This window comes from Sturnus vulgaris, unplaced genomic scaffold (assembly GCF_052056855.1).
Source record: "Sturnus vulgaris isolate bStuVul1 unplaced genomic scaffold, bStuVul1.hap1 Scaffold_195, whole genome shotgun sequence".
Taxonomy (NCBI): domain Eukaryota; kingdom Metazoa; phylum Chordata; class Aves; order Passeriformes; family Sturnidae; genus Sturnus; species Sturnus vulgaris.
This window is the reverse complement of record NW_028276170.1, coordinates 11,497,199-11,518,540: the sequence shown is the minus strand read 5'-3', so window position 1 is coordinate 11,518,540 and position 21,342 is coordinate 11,497,199. Positions and strand designations below refer to the sequence as shown.

At 52.2% G+C, this 21,342-nt stretch overlaps 1 pseudogene; it reads right to left on the bottom strand.

Annotated features, from left to right (window-relative positions):
* The window catches only part of LOC148218085 (uncharacterized), an 82,471-nt pseudogene that overhangs the window by 42,700 nt on the left and 18,429 nt on the right, over positions 1-21,342 (bottom strand).

Here is a 21,342-nt window from a genome sequence, read left to right as displayed (position 1 = left end):
GTCGAGGTCCCCCTCCCCGGTCACCTACACAATACGGGGGGGCCGATACTGCGGGCGCGAAGGGGCTGCACATCCAGAGAGCGATGGACGCACGGGCTGCCGCCTCTCGCTGCTCCTCCTCCTCTTCTTGCTCCTCCTCTACCCCTCCTCTTCCTCCTGCTCCTCCTCCTCCTTCTCCTGCTCCTTCTCCTCCATCTCTCGGCTGCCGGCGAGGAGCTCTCTCGGGTGAGCGGGGCGGGAAAGGGACTGGTGGGAAAGAGGTGGGAGAGGGGGTATAAAGGGAGATGGGACAGGGGGAAGAGGGTTCCCAGGGAGGGTGTCCACGTTAAGCCCAGGACCCCCAATCCCCTCCGTGTCCTGCCAGCCCCTCCCGGCGCTGTGGGGTCCGGGCCGTGCCCCAGTGCCGGCTCAGGGGGTGCTCCAGGCTGACGTGCTCCACCTGGAGCTGGAGCTGACCCCGTGCCGGGGGGTTTCCAGCAGCACCAGGAGCTGGTAGAAATCCAGTCCCCATTGGGGACCAGGTCGGTGGCCAGCACGTGTCTCGAGAGCTCCTGCTGGCCCTGGAACCAGCTCAGCTGGATGTCGGCAGGGTAGAAATCCATCAGGGAGCAGAGCAGGCAGCCGGGGCCGGGCTGGGAGCTCGAGGGAAGCAGCGAGATGGACACACTGGGATGGGCAGGGGGCCCCTCCAGTGCAGATCTGCCCCCCCATCCAAGCCGCAGATAATCGCTCCAGGGATCGAGTGCTAAGGGACAGGGAACCACCTTTCTTCCATCCCAACTCCACCTTTCCCTCCCCTCTCCCCCTCTTTCTCATCATTCCCCAAATCTACTGACCCCTCACGACTCAATGTGGGTTTCCCAGCCCCCTCCCCCAATCTTTGGGCGTCCCAGCTCCCTCTTTTCCCCCATTCTTTGGCCCATTCCCAATCATCACTCCAACATCAAACTCCCTGCCCCGTGCTTGCTTTTGGGGGTTCCAGGCCTCTCCTGCTCAATCTCGGGTTCCCAACCCCCGCTTTCACTCCTTTTGGACAGCTCCTGGCAGCTTTTTCCTGGGAGGAATCCCTGATTTTCAGTATTTTTGGGGTGTAGTTTCAAAGAGGACAGCTCCAGGTCCCTCCTGCTACCTCTGGGGATCCAACCCCCTTTTCCCCAATTCAAGCACCTCTTGAAAGCCCATCAGGTGACTCACATATTCTCTCCCTCCTCTCTCTCCTCCCCCCTCCCGCTGCTTTTCTTTTTTATTCTCTTTTTAAAACAATATTCTATTAAATTATACAGGGCTTTTGGTTTTGCCAAATGCAGCCTAAAGGTGAACAGTGAACATTACAAATTCCATACCAAAATTTTGCCATCACTAACAGCCACTCATAAACATACCCAAAAAATCCCAAAAGGAATAAAGATTTTTTCTGCTTATTCCCCTAACACTGAAATGTGGTTCTCACACCCTTGGCCCAATCTTAATGGAAAATATAAAAGTAGGATTATTAAGAAAAAACATTCTAATGATGTAATCTTGTCACCAAAACTGCGGGAGGACCCAAAACTCTTCAACACCATTTCTACTGTTAGAGAATCAAGGCATTACTTGATTCTGGCCAGGATGTGCAACAGAAATAATTTCGGCCATACATAGGCCGGGTGTGCAGAGAAAATAATTCCATGAGATGTGAGTTTTACTAGATTTTCCCTTAACTTTTTACAGTCCAAAACTTATAGAAATCCATTGGTTTTATGTTCATTGCTTCCAATTTATATAATTCTAAGTATTTAATTTCCTATCGCCCCGTGTTTCTTCCCCTCTATATTAATTAGGTCCGCACTCCTGGATTTCCTTCTCAGCCTTTTGCAGACCAGGCATCTCCAACTATGCCAGGGGCAGTGTCTGGGGTGGGTGTTCCTTGATGTTTGCTGATGGCCTTAATGGTCGTTATCTTTGTGAGTATCTTTTGGGCTATTCCCAGTCTATTGAGATGTTAAACTCATCTCTGTTGAGTGGAGGAACATTCCTTAGAAATCTCTTTAAAATTCGTTTCCCCAATGCAAAGGCACATGAAGCCTGAGTATAGAAATAGATTTTTAAAATTAGACTTGCTGTATTTTCCGACCATGGAATCCCCGTCAGCCCAGTGTGTGAGTGTAACTGAGGGGCAGAGTGGAATTGTGCCGTTGTCTTCCCCAGCAGCTGTGGCAGTGCAGGCACAGAAAGCAGCGAAGCTCCAGCAGTGGCAGCAAGGATTGGCCCCAGTGTGTGGAGATGCCAAAGGAGGGTGCCCAGGCAGAGGATTTCAGCAGAGGATCTGTGGGCAGGCCCAGGGGCTTGGCCCGATGTGGAGCCCTGGCTGCTGCTGCGTTGCCTTCAGTGCAGGGTCAGTGGTGCCCTCCCATGCTGCTCCTGCAGCCCGGAATTCCAAATTCCTTTGGCATGGCCCTATTCAACATCCACATCCCATTCCAATTTCTTTTCTGAGTCTGGTAGAGCCATGGCAGGGGTTCAATCACTTTGGTTTTTTTCATTTTCTCTAGTTCTGTTCTTTTTCTTATGTCCATACCATAATATTAAGGCTGTCTGGGTTTAAAAAGTCGTACAATATTCGGGCTGGAACAGAGAATCCTCAGTGCAGGTGTTGCAATTACCTGCTAATCCTCAGAATTATCCCAGCTCCATTTTAGTGCTGGATAATGTTAGTTCTGAAATTGTATGGTACTTCTGTGGGTCAATACACTAGAAAATTTCAGTCAAAATATGTCCCAAATATTTAACCCTTTTCTCCAGCATTTGCACTTCTTTTCAAATAATCAAAGATGGTTTTTAGCCTGAACATTCAGCCATTTGACACAGGCTTCTTCTGCCACTTCTTGTCCTCCTGATTGCAGAAAGTCATCCACATCCTGCATTAACCCAATCCCTGGGGGTGGGGTAAATTCTTGTGATATTTTCTGCAAGGCTTGCCCCAATAAGGCCGGTGCTTCCGTGGTGCATCCCTGCAGAAGGACCGTCCATGTCTTTTCCATTTTCCCTGGAAAAACAGTGACCCCATGGGCACAGGAGCTGTAGGAATTCTGCCATGGCCTTTGCCTTCCCCTTGGCCTTTTCCTCATCCCTTCTTGCATTCCCCTGCTGTGCCTTTGTGACCAAGTGCTCCAGGGGCTTCTTCTGCCCCTCCTGCAGCCCCCTCAGTGCCTGGGGGTGCTCATCCTCTGACAGCTGCTGAGCTTTCTGCTAAATCATTCCTTTCTGCACTGACCCAAGGAAAATGCTTAAAAGCTAATCTGGATGCTTGCACGTCCAATCCCCATTTCCCAGCTGTTCCTTTGTCCTGCTGCTCCTTGTGCTGTGGCTGCCGTGGCCAGCCCGTATCCCAGAGCCGGTGCCTGTCCTGCCGCAGTGTCCAAACGCGGCCCCCCCGGCGGGCAGGGCCGGCAGCTCCACGGGGCCGGGCAGCGGCCGGGGCGTCCCGCAGCCTCCTGGGGGCCGGGGGCCACTGCCGGGCCTGCAATTGCCGGGGGGTGCTGGGCTCAGGCAGCGCCCGGCGCTGAGCCCCGGCTGCCCCACAGCCCCGGCCCGGCCCCGCAGCTCCCCACAGGCCCCCAGCCCGTGCTCCCGGTGCCGCCCCTCTGCGCCCGCTCCTGCCGCTGCCCAGCACAGAGAAACCCCCTGCAATCCTGACCTCCTTGTGTGCCTGTCCTGGCAACCGGGGATACAAAGGATCTGCAGCAGCTGGCAACTTTTGAGGATGAGAGCCTGCTGAAAAACATCCCCATCCTCAGTATTTTTCTCTTCCTCCTCTTTTCCATCATCCTTTTTCTTCCCACATAGATTGCTCCTGCTGCTTCTTTCCTGAACCATATTCCTGCACACTCCCCTTCACACAGTCCCTCCCTAGGAAACCAACACCATCCATCCCCTGTTGTTTGAATCTCTTCTGGACTTCCCTGATTGCCCCCCTGGGTGTCCCTGTCCTTGATTACCTCTGGGAGAATGTGCAAACTTCATCAACATGCTTCCAAGGGACCCTTCAGAGATATTTTGGGATCATCATCCCTTTTTCCGGGAGCCCTTCGTGGCTTTCCCTTTCTACCCTCCATGGGTGCCCTGCCATGTTTAGTCCCCGAAGATCCCACTGTAGTCACTGGTGAGATTTTCAGTGCTCTCTGGCTGCCGACTCTTCCCAGCCCCCCTGATCTGTCACTCGTCTGTCTCCTGGCCCCAGCGCCCCCCGGCAGGGGAATTTGGGGAGGTGGGAGGGGGGGAGCGCCAAGGCCGGGCCCCCCCGCGCTGTGGTGGCGGCAGCGGCTGCAGTGGGGAGCGAGTGCGGGCGGGAGCGGCCGAGAGCCCAGCGCTGCCCCAGCCCGAGCTGCCCCAGCTCCATCGCTGCCCCTGCGCTGGGATGCTGTGGGTTTGGGGGGAAGAGGGAGCCGGCAGTGGGTGCTGGGCCTGGGGGCAGCAAAAGAAGGGAAGGAGAAGCAGGGTTGAAGCACAAAATGGTCAAATACTGCACGTGGGAAAAGAAGGTGGGATTGTGCAGGAGGAGCAGGAATAGTAGGAGGAAGACGAGTGTGAGGACATTTGGCGAAAACAGAGGAGGTGGATGAGCAGAAACGGGAAACAGCACAAGGTTCCACCCTTCCCTGTATGTGCAGCCTCCCCTCCAGCCCTAGGAGTGTTGTTCCTCCCACCTGCAGCGGGTGACAACGGAGAGGGTTCCACGATTTTCACAGGGATGAATCTTAGTGTTTCTGAGCTTTATTGGGCTGTTGGTGCTTTAGTTTATTTGCAGGGCCTTAATCTTTCTATTTTGGAGAGGATTTTGGCCCAGTCTTGTTGTTTGGGGGGGTGGGGTTTGAGGTGTATCTTGATCTTTGGAGGATTTTTGGGCTGAATCTTGGTGTTTTGAAGGTTCTTACACACAGACACAAGATGCTCAGTGACTTCCTGAGATGATCTTGGGAAAGGAGAAGCCCCTAGCCCAAGTACCTCTTATCTTGTTCTTTTCCTCAAACTAGGATATGTCATTCCGAAGGTGTGGGCAGATGGAGGAGGAGGAAAAGCCCCATAGATCCCTCAGGAGGAGGAGCTGCAAACCCAGCCCAGGGAGCTGCGGGAAGGAAGGACCCTCCCTGAGCCGGGAAGGCGGCCGGAGATCCAGGCAGAGCTCAGAGCTGGTGGAGAAGCCTCCTGGAGGGGAGAAGCCCCACAAGTGCTTGGAATGTGGGAAGGGTTTCAGCTGCAGCTCCCACCTGATCCAGCACCAGATGATCCACAATGGGGAACAGCCCTACGAGTGTGGGAAATGTGGGAAAAGCTTCAGGACGATTTCTGATCTGATGAAGCACCAGGTGATCCACACAGGGGAACGGCCCTACACCTGCTTGGAATGTGGGAAGAGCTTTGGGTGGATGTCCTACCTGAAGAAACACCGACGCATCCACGCTGGGGAGAGGCCCTACGAGTGTCCCAAGTGTGGGAAGAGGTTTCACACCAGCTCCCATGTCCTCCAACATGAGCGGATTCACACAGAGGAGAGGCCCTTCCGCTGCCCCGACTGCGGGAAGGGATTCAACCGCAACTCCACCCTCATCAGGCACCGGCGCATCCACACTGGGGAGAGGCCCTACGAGTGTCCTGAGTGTGGGAAGAGCTTCTCACAGAGCTCTCACTTGACCGAACACCAACGGAGGCTCCACTAAGGGAAGCCCTGTGAGTGCCCCGAGTGTGGGAAGAGCTTCGTGCTGTGCTCCAGCTCCATCCCCCATGGGAGGATCGGTGTTGGATGATCCCCAGTGACCCCCGTTGGGCAGAGCCTTGGTGATCCGTGTTGGGTGGGGGGAAGGAGTTGGAGAGAACTTTTCACTCTCCTTGTCTTTGAGCTATTTGGTTGGTAATAAATTTCCTCCCTGTTCCCAGGCTGGGTCTGTGATGCCTGTTCTGCTGGTTTTGGACGATCTCTCCCTGTCTTAATCTGACCCAGAAATTCTCTATTAAATTTTCTGTCCCCTGTGCAGCTGGAGGGGCAGGGTCATATTGGCTTTGATGGGTGCCTGGCATTGGGCCAGCGTCATCCAGGCCATGGGCACCCCTGAGATCCCAGTGTGGTGATGCATTCCCCCACTCCTAGAGAAAGTGCCAACCCAAACTGAGGCCAGGATGAAACATGGTTATGACTGGAGCCCACTCTCTTGTGACCCTGTCAGCAGAAATCCAAAAGGAGACCTTTGAGCTCTCCTGGGCCACCGTGTGCTGTGACCAGCAGTCTCCCTCTGAGGGGCCTCTCAGAGCCAGCAAACCCTCGGCTTTGCTGTGCCTGGAGGATCGCTGAAACACGACGTGTCCTGGGCCCATACCCTCACTGCTCAAGGCCCCATCCTTCGGCCAGTGGGAGATGCAAAAACATCTGAAGGCAGGATTTCACTGAGCTCTGAGGGGAATTTTTCCCAGGTACCTTGCTTGCACTGAGTGTACTGTCTGTGTGTGTGCCCCTGCACATTTGCTACAGCAAATCTGGGAGAAATCTTACTTTCCTAGATGTGAAAGTACCTTGGATACCTAAGGTCTGTATGCAAGGTTTAGTTATAGTTATGAACTTTCTTAAATACTTCTATTATTCTATTGCTAGATTGTTAAATGTAAGTCATAAGCTAAGTGGTGTTTTTCTATTAAGTTGCTAAGTACAACTTGCAAGTTATAGCTATAAGTTAGGTTAAATGCTGTTAAGTGTTATTCCTCCGTGGAATTCTTAACGTTAAGTTATAAGTTAAGTTAGGTATTAGTTCAGTGTTGTACCTCTGTTGCATTGCAGGGACTAAGGTATAAGTTAAGTGACAAATTAAGGGAGAAGTTAAAGTGTTCTTTAGAGTTGTAAAATTTTTAGGCCATGCTCCTTTTAATCCTTCCCTGCACTGTCTTTTGTCCCATGCGCATAAACACAGCACACACCCACCCACACTCCCCTAGGGAGTTCTCAGTTCATTTCTGTTTTGGTTGACTGGTTTTTGTTTGGTTTTGTTGTTGCTTGTTTTCCCTTGTTGTGCCTTAGCTGTTCTGTAGGCAGTAGAGTCAATCTTGCCATCAAACTTGTTGTATTTTGTCGCTCAATATTAAATCTGACTTTTGTTCATGCCCTTGTCACCAATTTTTAAGCGATCTTAAGTACTCTCATTGATGATGAATGGATAAATGGATTTCAATGGATTTCAATCTCATTCATGACAGCACCACAATGTCCCGCATCACCGAGGGCCCTGACACACGCCCGTGTCACAAAGGGCCACCCCCGGCACCCAAGAGCAGAGGGACAGCCTGGAAGCGGCCCGGAGCAGCCCCGGCCTCGTGGCCTTGTAGCCCCTGGCGTGGCCAGAGCCCTGGGAGGCTTTGGCCACGGTGGGAGCCGGCAGCCCCAGCCCCGGCCTGCAGAGCCCTGGGGCTGCAGCCCGGGCTGGCCGGGGCAGGAGGAATTGGCCGGGCCGGACGTGCCAGGGCCTTGTGGGCAGTGGCTCCGTGTCCCGCGGGAGGCCGGGGACGAGGGGTGTCCCTCAGGGCTGTGCCCGGGCACCGGGGCTCGTCAGTGCCTCGCTCAGTGACACCCAGGGGCACCGAGCGCAGCCTCGGCGCCTTTGCAGGGCACGGGGAGCTGAGCGGGGCAGGGGCACCACGGAAACACCGAGTGCCTGCCCGGGGCAGAGCCGGGGCAAAGCCGGGCTGGAGAGCCGGGAGAGGCTGCTCAGAGCTGGCCCGGGCACTTGGGCACCTGGGAGACAGAGCCCGGCTCGGAGCTGACACTGAGCCAAATACCTGAGAAATCACAGCCGGCTTTTCTAGACACTCTTCATTATTCTGTATTTTCTCAACGTTACTTTTCATCAGGGAACATTTCAATGTATATTTTACTTTATTTTTTACCCTATAGAAATGATTCCGTGTATTTTGTAATGTGCGAGGAGAGATGTGCTGGGAAATGTTGTGGTTAAGGGAGTTTTTTATTCAATATATTTTCAAATCTGAGATGTGACAAGTCCAGACTTTGACTCCAGCAGCAGTGTCTGGTTCCAGACTGCTCTGCTTTTCACGGTGACATCTCAGTTCATTCAATTCCAGCAGTCAAAGCCCTTGAAACACGAAAAAGCTGGGAATGAGGTTGAAGCCCTTGGAGGCTTTGCTGTGTCCGTACATTCCCCATCTCCCCTGGTGTCCGTTCAGCCTCTCTGCTCCTGTCCTAGAGCACATTGCTGGATCCAGAGTGCAGTACGTGCTTTTACAGATAGATATTTACATGTGATTATTTTATACACGATTCTCTTGGAGTGAGTTACTGTGATGGTAATTCCATGATCCTCTGCTCTGTGCCCAAAGAATGGTTATTGTATCTAAACCCCGACAGCCCGGGAGGGGATGTGTGCGGGGCCGGGGCGGGGAGAGGCTCCTTGTTCATTCCGCGGGCGTTTTGAAGCCTCGCTGCTCGGGTTTTCCGCGGCTCTCTCTGTGCACCGTGGGTTTCTGTTTGGCTGAAAAGCGTTTTTGGCACAGACAAACAATGGAATTTTTTGTTTTTCTCGGCTCGGAGAGGCTGCAGGGGCAGCCTTGCCGTGCCTGGAGGCGAACTGAGCAGCTGCTGTGTCGCAGCCCGGGGGCTCCGCGCCGGCAGGAGCGGAGCGGCGCCGCTGCAGCCCAAAGCCGCTGCGAGCCGGGCCGAGCCGGGAGAGAAAACAGCCCGAGGCTTCAGCCCCGCTGCTTCGCCTGCCGGGACCGTGCCCGCGGAGCCCGGCTGGGGAGGAGTTCAAGGGCAGGCGAGCCCCGGGCTTTCCTCTCCTTCGGGACAGCCCCTGGTTGGTTTTTCCCCTGGGGGAGAAGCGGCGCCACCTGTACAATGTGTTGTGAGCAGGGATTTCTCTGGCATTTTGGGTGATTTTCCCTGGTGAGTGTGGGGAAAGGTCTGATAATTTAATATCCAGAAGTCTGGGAGGTTTTTTTGCTTTGTAGGCTTATTGTTTGTTAATAAACTGTTGGAGTTTTTTCCACTTTCATGTATTAATATTTATTTCCCATTGGTGGAAAGGGACTATTGGAACCCTGCAGAGAAGACAGCACTCACTCCAGTGTGCTTTTTAAAATCGTCTCTCAAACTAAGATACCCAGCCCTGTGGCCTCCTGTCCACTCACCCCAAGGGACTCCGGTGGCTCTCCCAGTCTATCCCAGTCTCTCCCAGTGTCCTCACAGTCCCTCCCAGTGTCACCAGAGTCCTTCCCAATTCCTTTTAGACCACAGACATTCCATTCCCAGTCCACTCCCAGACCTCCAGCCTCTCTCCCACTGCCATCCCAGTGCCTCCCCAAATCTCTCCCCTCTATCCAAGTGCCCTCTCAAATCCTTTTCAGTCAAATCCCAAACCTCCAGTCTTTCTCCCATTGCCCCAATCCACTCCACTCTCTCCCAGTGTTCCCCTACTCTCTCCAATTTCATTCCCAGTCACTCTCAGTGCCACACCAGCCCTCTCCCATCTCTCCCAGTCCCCCCCCAGCTGATCCCAGTGTGTCCCCACTCTCTCCCAGTGTGTCCATCTCGCTGCTTCCCTCGAGCTCCCAGCTCCGGCTGCCTGCTCTGCTCCCTGATGGATTTCTACCCTGCCGACATCCAGCTGAGCTGGTTCCAGGGCCAGCAGGAGCTCTCGGGACACGTGGTGGCCACCGACCTGGTCCCCAATGGGGAATGGATTTCTACCAGCTCCTGGTGCTGCTGGAAACTCCCCCCGGCACGGGCTCAGCTCCAGCTCCAGGTGGAGCACGTCAGCCTGGAGCACCCCCTGAGCCGGCACTGGGGCACGGCCCGGACCCCACAGTGTGGGGGGAGTTGGGGAGGCGCTGGGGGAGCTGGGAGAGGGATTGGGCTGTGCTGGGGTAACTGGGAGAGAGTTTGAGATAGCCTGGTTTAAACTGGGAGAATGGATTGGGTGTCTAGAATGGCTGAGGAGTTTGAAGGATGTTAGGAGGGTGGGATGGGGTTCAGGGGATCCTGGAGGGCACTGGGAGGGAGTCTGGGGGTGCTGGGTGTAACGGGGAGGGATTTGAGTGAACCTGGAGGAGCTGGAAAAAGATCAGGAATTGGAAAGCAGGGGATGGAATGGGGTTGGTTGTGCTGGGAAGAGACTGGGTGGGGTCTTGGTGAATCCTGGTGGGGCTGTGAAGGGACTGGTAGAAGGTTTGGGGGTCCTGGGGCAGAGGGGAGCAAATGGGAGGGAGTTATGCCATTTTGAGAGGGACAGGAAGGGCTTTGGTGCATCCCAAGGAAGCTGGGAAGACATTAGGAGAATGTTTTAAGGAGCTCTAGGTGGGCTGGGGGAGACTGGGAGGATTCTTCGAGTGGCTTGGAATGTCCATGAGAGGTTTTGGTTGGTCCTGACCACTGTGGTCCCCTAGAGATGTCGCCCGACGCTGCCCACAGTAAAGTGCTGATGGGGATGGGGGCTCTGTGTTGGGCTTCGTCTTCGTGGCACTGGGGCTCAGCTACTAACTGTGCAAGGAGAGGGGGGGTCCCGGGGGTCGTGTTCCCCCTCCCCCAGTGTGTGTGCTCCTCCTAGGGACCGCCAGCCGGGGGTCACCACCTTTTCTCTGCCCACAGAACTCCTGAGCCAGCAGTGTCTACAGCCCCTCCCCGTGGCCTCGGACCCAGCCAGGATCCCACGCTCAGTCCTCACGCTGATTTTGAGAGTGTAGTGCGTCCCCTCCAACCCTGTGTTACTCTGTCCAAGCCAAGCTGCTCCCAGCGCTCTCAATAAAGCTTCCAAGTTTTACCCAGTTCCATTGACTTGGGGGCGGGACTTGGGGGGACCCCGCGGGGGGATCGTGACTGGGCGGGGAGGGCGGGTCCAGGTGGGGAACACTGGGTGCTGCGGGTCTGCCCGGCAACCGGTGAGTCATCACAGCTGCTCTCTCTCATTGGCTGAATCTTCTTCATCGCATTCTCTGATTGGCTGAGAACAGGCCCGGGCGTTGAGAGAAGGAACAGGAGAGATCCCGCCCAGAGCACCGGCACGGGAACAACAGAGCCAGCCTGGGCACAGCGAGGGAATTTATTACCAACCAAATCACAGCAGCACAAGGAAAAGAGAGAGAAATCTCTCCAACACCTTTCCCTCACCCCACGGAGATCACCAGGACCACGGATCACCAGGGCTCTGCCCAACGGGCGTCACTGGGGATCATCCAACACCGATCCTCCCATGGGAAATGGAGCTGGAGCAGAGCACGAAGCTCTTCCCACACTCGGGGCACTCACAGGGCTTCCCTTAGTGGTGACTCCGTTGGTGTTTAGTCAAGTGAGAGCTCCTGGCGAAGCTCTTCCCACACTCAGGACACTCGTAGGGCCTCTCCCCAGTGTGGATGCGCCGGTGCCTGATGAGGTGGGAGTTATCCTTGAATCCCTTCCCGCAGTCGGCGCAGCGGAAGGGCCTCTCCTCTGTGTGAATTCGCTCATGTTTGAGGAGACTGGAGCTGGTCAGAAACCTCTTCCCACACTTGGGACACTCGTAGGGCCTCTCCCCAGTGTGGATGCGCTGGTGTTGTCTCAGGGCAGAGCTCCATCCAAAGCTCTCCCGACATTCCAAGCAGGTGTAGGGCCGTTCCCCTGTGTGGATCACCTGGTGCTGCATCAGATAAGAAATACTCCTGAAGCTCTTCCTGCATTTCCCACACTGATAGGGCTTCTCCCCTGTGTGGATCCTCTGGTGTTGGATCAGGTGGGAGCTGTAGCTGAAACCCTTCCCACATTCCAAGCACTTGTGCGGCTTCTCCCCTCCAGGAGGCTTCTCCACCAGCTCTGAGCTCTGCCTGGATCTCCGGCCGCCTTCCCGGCTCAGGGAGGGTCTTTCCTCCTCGCAGCTCCCTGGGCTGGGTTTGCAGCTCCTTCTCGAGAGGAACCTCTCAGGAGTTTCCTCGTCCTCCATCTGCCAATGCCTTGGGAATGAAAAATCCTGGTTCGGAGGAAAACACAAGAGAGCACCTTGGGCTGAGGGTTCCTCCTTCCAAAGTGCAACTCAGGAGTCATTGGGCATCTTGTGTCTATAAGAACCTCCAAAACACAACGATTCAGCACAAAAATTATCCAAACATCAAGACACAGATGAAAATCTCCCCAAAAAGCAAGTTTCAGCCCAAATCCCTTCCAAAATATAAAGATTCAGCCCCAGCAAAAAAATCAAAGCACCAACATTTAGCCCAATAAAGCTCACAAACACCAAGATTCAGCCCTGTGAAAATCATGGATGGTCCTCTTCAGTCACCTGCTGCATGTGGCGGGAGCAAGGCTCCTGGGGCTGGGGCAGAGGCTGCAGATACAGGGAGGAGTGGAACATTGTGCTGCTTCCCGTTTCTGCTCCTCCTCTGGTGTCCCTGCTCTTCCTCACACTCCTCTTCCTCCCATTATTCCTCTTTCTCCTGCACAATCCCACCTTCTCCTCCCATGTGCATAGTTTGATCCTTTTGTTTTTGAACCCTGCTTCTCCTTCCCTTCTCCTGCTGCCCCCAGGCCCAGCACCCACTGCCGGCTCCCTCTTCCCCCCAAACCCACAGCATCCCAGCGCAGGGGCAGCGATGGAGCTGGGGCAGCTCGGGCTGGGGCAGCGCTGGGCTCTCGGCCGCTCCCGCCCGCACTCGCTCCCCACTGCAGCCGCTGCCGCCACCACAGCGCGGGGGGGCCCGGCCTTGGCGCTCCCCCCCTCCCACCTCCCCAAATTCCCCTGCCGGGGGGCGCTGGGGCCAGGAGACAGACGAGTGACAGATCAGGGGGGCTGGGAAGAGTCGGCAGACAGAGAGCACTGAAAATCTCAGCAGTGACTACAGTGGCATCTTCGGGGACTAAACATGGCAGGGCACCCATGGAGGGTAGAAAGGGAAAGCCAGGAAGGGCTCCTGGCCAAAGGGATGATGATCCCAAAATATCTCTGAAGGGTCCCTTGGGAGCATCTTGAGGGAGTTTGCACATTCTCCCAGAGGTAATCACGAACATGGACACTCAGGGGGGCAATCAGGAAAGTCCAGAACAGATTGATACAACAAGGGATGGATGCTGTTGGTGTGCTGGGAAAGGATTGTGAAAAGGGCAGCGTGCAGGAATATGGTTCAGTCAAGAAGCAGCAGGAGCAATCTACGTGGGAAGAAAAGGAATGATGGAAAAGAGGAGGAAGAGAAAAATACTGAGGATGGGGATGTTTTTCAGCAGGCTCTCATCCTCACAAGTTGCCAGCTGATGCAGATCCTTTGTATCCCCGGTTGCCAGGACAGGCACACAAGGAGGTCAGGATTGCAGGGGGTTTCTCTGTGCTGGGCAGCGGCAGGAGCGGGCGCAGAGGGGCGGCACCGGGAGCACGGGCTGGGGGCCTGTGGGGAGCTGCGGGGCCGGGCCGGGGCTGTGGGGCAGCCGGGGCTCAGCGCCGGGCGCTGCCTGAGCCCAGCACCCCCCGGCAATTGCAGGCCCGGCAGTGGCCCCCGGCCCCCAGGAGGCTGCGGGACGCCCCGGCCGCTGCCCGGCCCCGTGGAGCTGCCGGCCCTGCCCGCCGGGGGGGCCGCGTTTGGACACTGCGGCAGGACAGGCACCGGCTCTGGGATACGGGCTGGCCACGGCAGCCACAGCACAAGGAGCAGCAGCACAAAGGAACAGCTGGGAAATGGGGATTGGACGTGCAAGCACCCAGATTAGCTTTTAAGCATTTTCCTTGGGTCAGTGCAGAAAGGAATGATTTAGCAGAAAGCTCAGCAGCTGTCAGAGGATGAGCACCCCCAGGCACTGAGGGGGCTGCAGGAGGGGCAGAAGAAGCCCCTGGAGCACTTGGTCACAAAGGCACAGCAGGGGAATGCAAGAAGGGATGAGGAAAAGGCCAAGGGGAAGGCAAAGGCCATGGCAGAATTCCTACAGCTCCTGTGCCCATGGGGTCACTGTTTTTCCAGGGAAAATGGAAAAGACATGGACGGTCCTTCTGCAGGGATGCACGGAAGCACCAGCCTTATTGGGGCAAACCTTGCAGAAAATATCACAAGAATTTACCCCACCCCCAGGGATTGGGTTAATGCAGGATGTGGATGACTTGCTGCAATCAGGAGGACAAGAAGTGGTAGAAGAAGCCTCTGTGAAATGGCTGAATGTTCAGCCTAAAAATAATCTTTCAGTATTTGAAAAAAAAAAAAGAGCAAATGCTAGAGAAAAGAGTTAAATATTTGTGAGATATTTTGTCTGAAGGTTTGTGGTATCTTGAACTAGAGGGGGTCAGGGGAGTCTCAGAAGTCATCCAGGACTGAAAAGGAGGTGCAAGAATACTGAGCATTAATAGGAAACTGCAGGACCTGAATTGAGAGTTCTCTGTTCTACCCATAACATTGTATCGCTTTCTAAACCCCAATAGCCTCAAGGTTGGGGTATGGACAGAAGAAAGGGAACAAAAGCTGAGAAAATGAAAACTAACAAAATGATTGGTGCCACAGCTATGACTATTCCAGACTCAGGAAAGAAATTGGGATTCTACGTGTGTTATAAGTACATATTATATTATTGTCTTTCTGCAAATATTAAAATGAATGCTATCTCTTGGAAAACTTTGCTGTATGAACATAGTTTATTTTAGCTCTGCGATTAACAGAACTTAGAAATAGTTGTGGTAAATATATTTTTTGTAATTACAACATTTTGATGTAAAAAACTTTTCTTCATGTAACTAACTCAGAGAATGGTAAAAAAGATAATCAGGAAATTCTTCACATTCCTGGATTATGGGACACCAGAATCCCAGGAAGGAAAAAATAACGATTTACAGGTCTGGGGATGTTGCCCGATGCTCCAAACAGAACACAAACTAACAGAGTGTCAGTTTATGCGGTGCTTTATTCAGGGCCCGGGGAAACTGCAGACTCGCGTCCAAAGTCAGGGTCCCACAGTTCCCTTTTTCGTCAAGTTTTTTATACCTTTTTACAAAGTAGTCCACATGCAGAGGTACACATTCTTTAAGACAATACAGATACATAAATCTTGTAGATATCATTCCTAAAAGTTATAAATTTTGCATGCTTGTCTATTCAAAACTATAGGCTACACCCCTTTATTTCCCCCTTGCATGTTTTCCCATCACCAGAACCCTTTATTTATTATTATACTTTAGCCTTATCCTGAAAGTTTCTAGATGTTCTTATATGCTCCACTAAATTCTTTAATTATCTTTAATTATTGTTTCCACAGTCCCCAGCTCATTCCCAGGGCTGGTTCCCAGGGCCTGTCTGAGAACTGCAGTTTTCTAAGCCTTAGCATGACTACTACTATATCTACAATAGTCCTTTTTCTCATTATTTCGGTATCAGGGAGAATGATTGTGAATAATGCATGAAGGTCTATGAATATGCAACATGTTGCTGCATTTAGGAAGTGTTTTCTGAGTCAGTGTGTGCCCTTGGCTGAAGGCCAAGCATCCGGCCATTATAACCTTTGGCCAGAGCCAGGGCAGATATTCAATTCTCTCCCTTGGAATTGATCTTTGCAATTCCTTACCCTGGGAATTCTCCACCTAGTGCGGGCTGGAGATAAGGGATGTATATTTCAAGCAGTCTGTGGCCAGAATCCTGTCTCTTGTGAAATCTCTGCCACAGGAAGCTGGGCTGGCACAGAGCCTGCCTTGGCACTTTGCTGTTCACAGCATCCACCCAGGACTCTGCCTCTCAATTACACTCACACACTGGGCTGCCTGCGATTCCATTGTTGGAAAGTATACCAAATTTAAATTTTTTTTATATTCCATTTTACTAGTCAGGCTCAGTTTGCCTTTCTCTCAGGAAAGAAATTTTAAAAGGTTTTTTTTAAGAGATGTGGCACCACTCAAGAGAGATGAGTTTAACATCTCAACAGACTGGGAATAGCCCAAAACATATCCACAAAGAGAACAACATTCAACAAAACATGAACAAAACACCAGCAAACATCAAGGAACACCCACCCCAGACACTGCCCCTGGCCCAGATGGAGACACCTGGTCTGGAAAAGACTGAAAAGGAAATCCAGGAATGCGGATCTAATTAACATCAGAAGAGGAGAAATCCGTGTGCAATAGGAAACCAAACACTAAGAACTACACAACTTTAAAGCAATGAACACTAAACCAATGGATTTCAATGGGTTCGGACTGTAAAAAGTTAAGGGAAAATCTAGTAAAACTCACATGTCATGGAATGAATTTCTCTGCACACCCGGGCTATGTGTGGATGAAATTATTTCTGTTGCACATCCTGACCAGAATCAAGCAATGCCTTAACTCTCTAACACTAAAGATATTGTTGGAGAGATTTTTATTGTCCCTGCAGTTTCAGTGACAAGATTACACCATGAGAAAAACTTTTCACATTAATCCTACTTTTAGATTGTCAGTTAGGTTTGGGCCAGGGGTGTGACAAGCAATTTTACTCCTAGGAGAAGAGGCAGAAAAGACTTGATTGCATTGGAATATTTTTCTATATATTTGTGGTGGCTCTTAATGACGGCAGAATTTCAGAATGGATCTTTAGAAGCTCACCTTTAAGTTGCATTTTGCAAACCTAGAAGAGTATTAATGGTGAGGCTTTAATGCATAAACTGTTAATAAAAAATCGTTAAAAAAAAATAAAGAAAAATAAAGCAGATTGTGAGGGTGGACGTGTGAATCACCTAAAGGCTGCTCTGGAAGAAAATCCTAGTTCCAGGCAGCCAGGAGAGGAGTTTTAGAAATGCAAATTACCATTGCTCTGGAGAAGTGTGGACAATGCCCAAGGGCCTTCTTGCCAGGGGGAGGAATTTCCCTGAGTCCATCTGCCCCTCACCCCCAGCTCTGCCTGCTTGCACAGATGGAATTTGCACAACTAAAGGCAGAGCCCATAGTGAGGATATCTGACTGCAACAGAAATTGGTTAAGCTGCAAAGGGAAACAGCAAACGGAGAATATTGAGCAAATTTCATGAAAAAAAAGTGTGTGTGGGGGGATCATCCCTCTCCCCAAAGCAATGAGGTGTTTTTGCTAGTCCAGAGAAATCACTTGGGAATCCAAACATTTTATCATTTCATAAGATAAAAGTGGTCAATTGATGCAGACCTGGCTGGAGGGAGCACCCCAAAAAGGGAAAAAGATGAACGGCCACCAGAACAAATCCTACAACACCATGGACCAGCCCCTGGGATCCCTAACGAATTCATATCAGGACACAGAAAATCCATCCATAATTTGAGTGGCATAATTAGGTTTAAAAGTATCCCTGAAATAATAACCAAGCAGACAGCTCCAGCTCCTGACCTTCCTGCCAAACAATCCACTCAAATGAGGAAAGAGACATTTCACCATGGGATGGGATCAGATTATCTACTTACAGAAGAAGGAGGAGTTTGTGGAAAATTAAGTGACGCAAACGGGTGTTTGCAAACAGATGATAACCGAAAAGTGGTTAAACAGATAGCAAAGGAAATATGAAAATATCTCGTATTCCGGAGAAAGGATGGGAATGGGACAAATTTTCGTGTTTCTCTGTCTGACCACGGCTTAAACGAATGCTGCTCCTCCTCTGACGTGCTGCAGCAACTCTCAGCTTTTTACCATGCACGACACCTTGCACCAAAGAGGATGCAGGAAAAGAAATTGAGTCAATGGAAATTAAAAGTTAGTAAAGGCAATTCTTGAGAATATGAGAAAAGGAAGGATTGAAAGCAGTAAGATTAATATCGTAGGAGGAGTGAATATTAAGAGGGACATGCAGTAGGCGGATCGGGAAGTCTGAACCTTCCAAAAACGTCAGCCAGAGGGGAAAGGGAGAGGGAGATGCAGCCGGGAAAATGAGGATAAAAAAGGAGGCTGCGTTTTAGAGACCGCATGGCAAATGCCGCATGGCCTCTCTCTTTGTTCATCAATAAAGTCACTTTTACAGGACTCCTCTGTCTCCTGCGGGCACACAAACCTCTGGCCACGGGAATTTTCCCGCACAGCCCCGGGCACAGGGCAGACACCTCTGTGCCACCCACAGCAACCGGGACGAGCCAGCGCTGCTCCGGCACCGGCTCCTGCCGAGGCCCCAGCGGGAAGGAGACCGCGGGCAGCCGCTCCCGCAGCGCCCTCAGCCCAGCGCCAACACGGGCCGGCACCGGCACAACCAACCCGCCAGAGCCCCCTGCCGCCCCCTCGGCCCGCAGCGAGCCCCGAGCCCCCGCACAACCGAGCGCGGCTCCCACCTGCGCTGGGGCCGCCTCCGAGCTCCGCCGCCGCCTGTGGCTGAGGAATTCGATGGGATGTGTTGCCTTAACCTTTCTGACCACTCCCAGCCCATCTATGCCAGCATTCAAGCCCTGAAAGAAGGTGTCAATAAACTTCTGGTAGATAATGGGTACGACTGGCTGAACTGGCTCTTAGGGCACTGGGGACTCACTGGATGGGTTAGGAATTTAGTTAAAATAGGTTTGTATGTATTAGGCATCATATTATGCATTGTAGTAGTTATTCCTTGTATTTTACAGTGTGTTAAGAATTTAATAGACAAATCGCTTAAGAGTGTATTTTTAGTTAAAAGAAACGGGGGAGGTGTGGATATGGGTAATGCAAATGAGACTGATAGTACTGCAGATTTAATCAGCAAATGCAGCCTGACAACGAGGATGCCTGGCAAGAGCAAACAGAGATCTGACTGCAAGAGGACTGGATCAAGTCTGGGTTATGGGAAATAAGATTTTACTCAGTCCAAATGTAAAGTTTGTCTATGTGAGAGTTTGTCTATGTAAGGTTTGTCTATGTGATTGCAGTAAAATATTACCAGCCTTCCTGTAAATGGTATATAAGCACATGTAGTGCTCAGTAAAAATTGGATTTTGATCACCATTCAGTGTCCCTATCTCTCTCTCATGGTCGATAGTTCAAGTACTCCCAATGGGCTCCTGGAAAGAGAATGGTGGCACATCTACTGCCTGCTACCCCCCTCTAGGCAATATTCAACTGTTTCGTTCACAGACTCATCTTCCAGCACTCTTAGTGGGGTCAGCAGAGCCACTTCCCACTGGTGGGGGCAAAGAGCACCCTCTGTGCCTTTGTGGTGGGAGCAGACAGTGTTGTCTCAAAGGAAAGGTCAGAGAGAGACCAAGCTGGACCTCTGCCTCCTGCCCCTCACCCCACAAGGGAAGAAGGGCACAAAACTGAGCACTTTTTTATTTTTTTTCTGTCCTGTCATTTCCAGGAGCTTGACTAGCTCGAAGGAGAGCATTCATAGGATTTCCTGAGGATCACTGCCAGTGCACAGCACACATGGCATCCCTCACCCCTTACATCATCATGGCATGGAGGGGTAGGAACCAACAACAGCCCTACCCCACTGCTCCAGAAGCCAAAACCCCCATGCAAGCATTTAGTTATGGCCTTCTTAGAGAACCACATTCCCACCCAAATCTTCCCCTCTGTAGCAGCTCATTCCCACAGGAACTGGCAGAGCAGATGGGGTTTGGACATTGGCTGGCTTCCATTGCACTCCTTGCCCTGGAGCTGGCACGGCAGGAGAAGGGCTCTGGTGAACCTTCTCCTCCTCCCATGTAGGCTCTAACCCAGCTGCCACAACTTCAAGTTCTCAGAGCACTTCTGGGCTCTGAGCAGCGGCCACGGGAGGAGGAGATGCAACTCCAAAGGCAGCAGTTCCCAGGCCCAGCTCCTGCCATCCCAGTGGAGCTGTTCGGTGGTTCAGGAGAGGAAGGGAAGGGCAAGTGCAGGTGGCAGTAGCTCATTTCCGACTGAAAGAGGGAAAGGTAATTTATTCACTTGGAAATCACTGCATTCAAGCTCTGATCTTTACCTGAAAGAGAAGTAGCACCTGCTCGTGTTAAATTTGGGTGAAGAACAACTGTTACACTTGATATGGTAAGCAGTTCAATTATCTGAGGGAAAGTGTACAGCAAAAATTAGCATTCACAGAGAGACAGAAAACAGCAGACGTTGACAAAAGGGAGGAGGAAAAGAAAGCACGCCCCAAGCCAGTGTTTCACCCAAATCCAGGATTTTCTGTTTGTAAGGAGTGGAGTCCCCCCAGGTCCCTCCCCAGTCCCGCCCCCCAATAAACGGGACCGGGTGAACTGGGAAGCTTTATTGGGAACACTGGAGCAGCTGTGCTTGGGCAGAATGACAGCGGGGCTGGGTGTGGGACACACGACTCCTCTAAAATCAATGTGGGGATGTGTTGGAGTCATTAAGTCAAGAGTTTCTCTGAATCCTTCAGAGAGAAATCAGAGTGCAGGGATTGAATTGAAGTCTTGAGATGGACTGAAATGTGTTAAGCCTCTCACACATAAAGCAGAGGTGAAGGTTTAGGTTGTAGCACGAGGGAACAATAAGTAAGTAAATGGAATAAGTTTTAAGTGCTTTTAGTGAGTAAAAGGTCTTAGACGCCAGAGAAGTAGTACATGTTCTAGTGAAGGTTGAAAGACATGCTAGTGTTTCCTTCGAGGCTCCAAGAACCTCGCTTCAGACATAATAGAGTTAGAGTTAAGAATATTGCTTACATTTTTCAGTTAGAACAAGACAGGCCATGTACATAGTTTATATGTAGCACCGCACCACTCTGTGGATCCCAATGGAATTAGGCTCTCTGATGGAGAGCATCCACAGACCCCTTGGAGATGGATCCCAGTAGTGTCCTGTGGATGCTCTACATCTCTGTCTTCTTGGTGCTCAGGGTCCCCCACAAACACTGAGTTCAGGGGGTCCATACACACTGGGGGCAGGTGGGAAGGCCCAGGTTCCTCCCCTGGCAGGGACAAGTCTGACACAGGCTCTGGCAGCAGCCTCTGGCTCTGCTGCATCCCTTTGCATCAGGAGCAGTGCTCTGCTGCAAGGCCTCAGCAGTGAGTCTGGGCAGCGCTTTGGGGCTCTTGGATGGATTCTGGCACTTCCTCAGCTGCCCCTCACGGCAATGTGCCGTGGATGTGGCCTTCCCGGGCTGGGGATTTTCCAGCGGAGCCAGTTTGTGTGAGGGAGGATGGGTGTTCAGTGCCTGTGGGCAGAGGTTCCCCCACAGCCCCAGAACTCTCCTCCTCCCTGGCTGGCTGTGGGCAGTGTGTGCAAACGTGGCCTCAGCAGATGAGCCTGTGGGCTACGGCCTCCCCCAGCCCCAGCCTGGCCCAAGCTGATTTTCAGGACAGCTGCTGGCTTTGGCTTTCTTTGGATACATTCTCCTGCCTCAGTCTCGTGTCCTTGTCCCTAGACCAGAGGCAATTGATCAATGGTGTCACCTTGATGGTACCTCAGGTGCTGTTAGGCCGCTCAAGTCCCAGGCCAAAGCTGCAGTCAGGTGAAGGAGGGCTGGGCTGGGGTGGTCTCAGCCTCT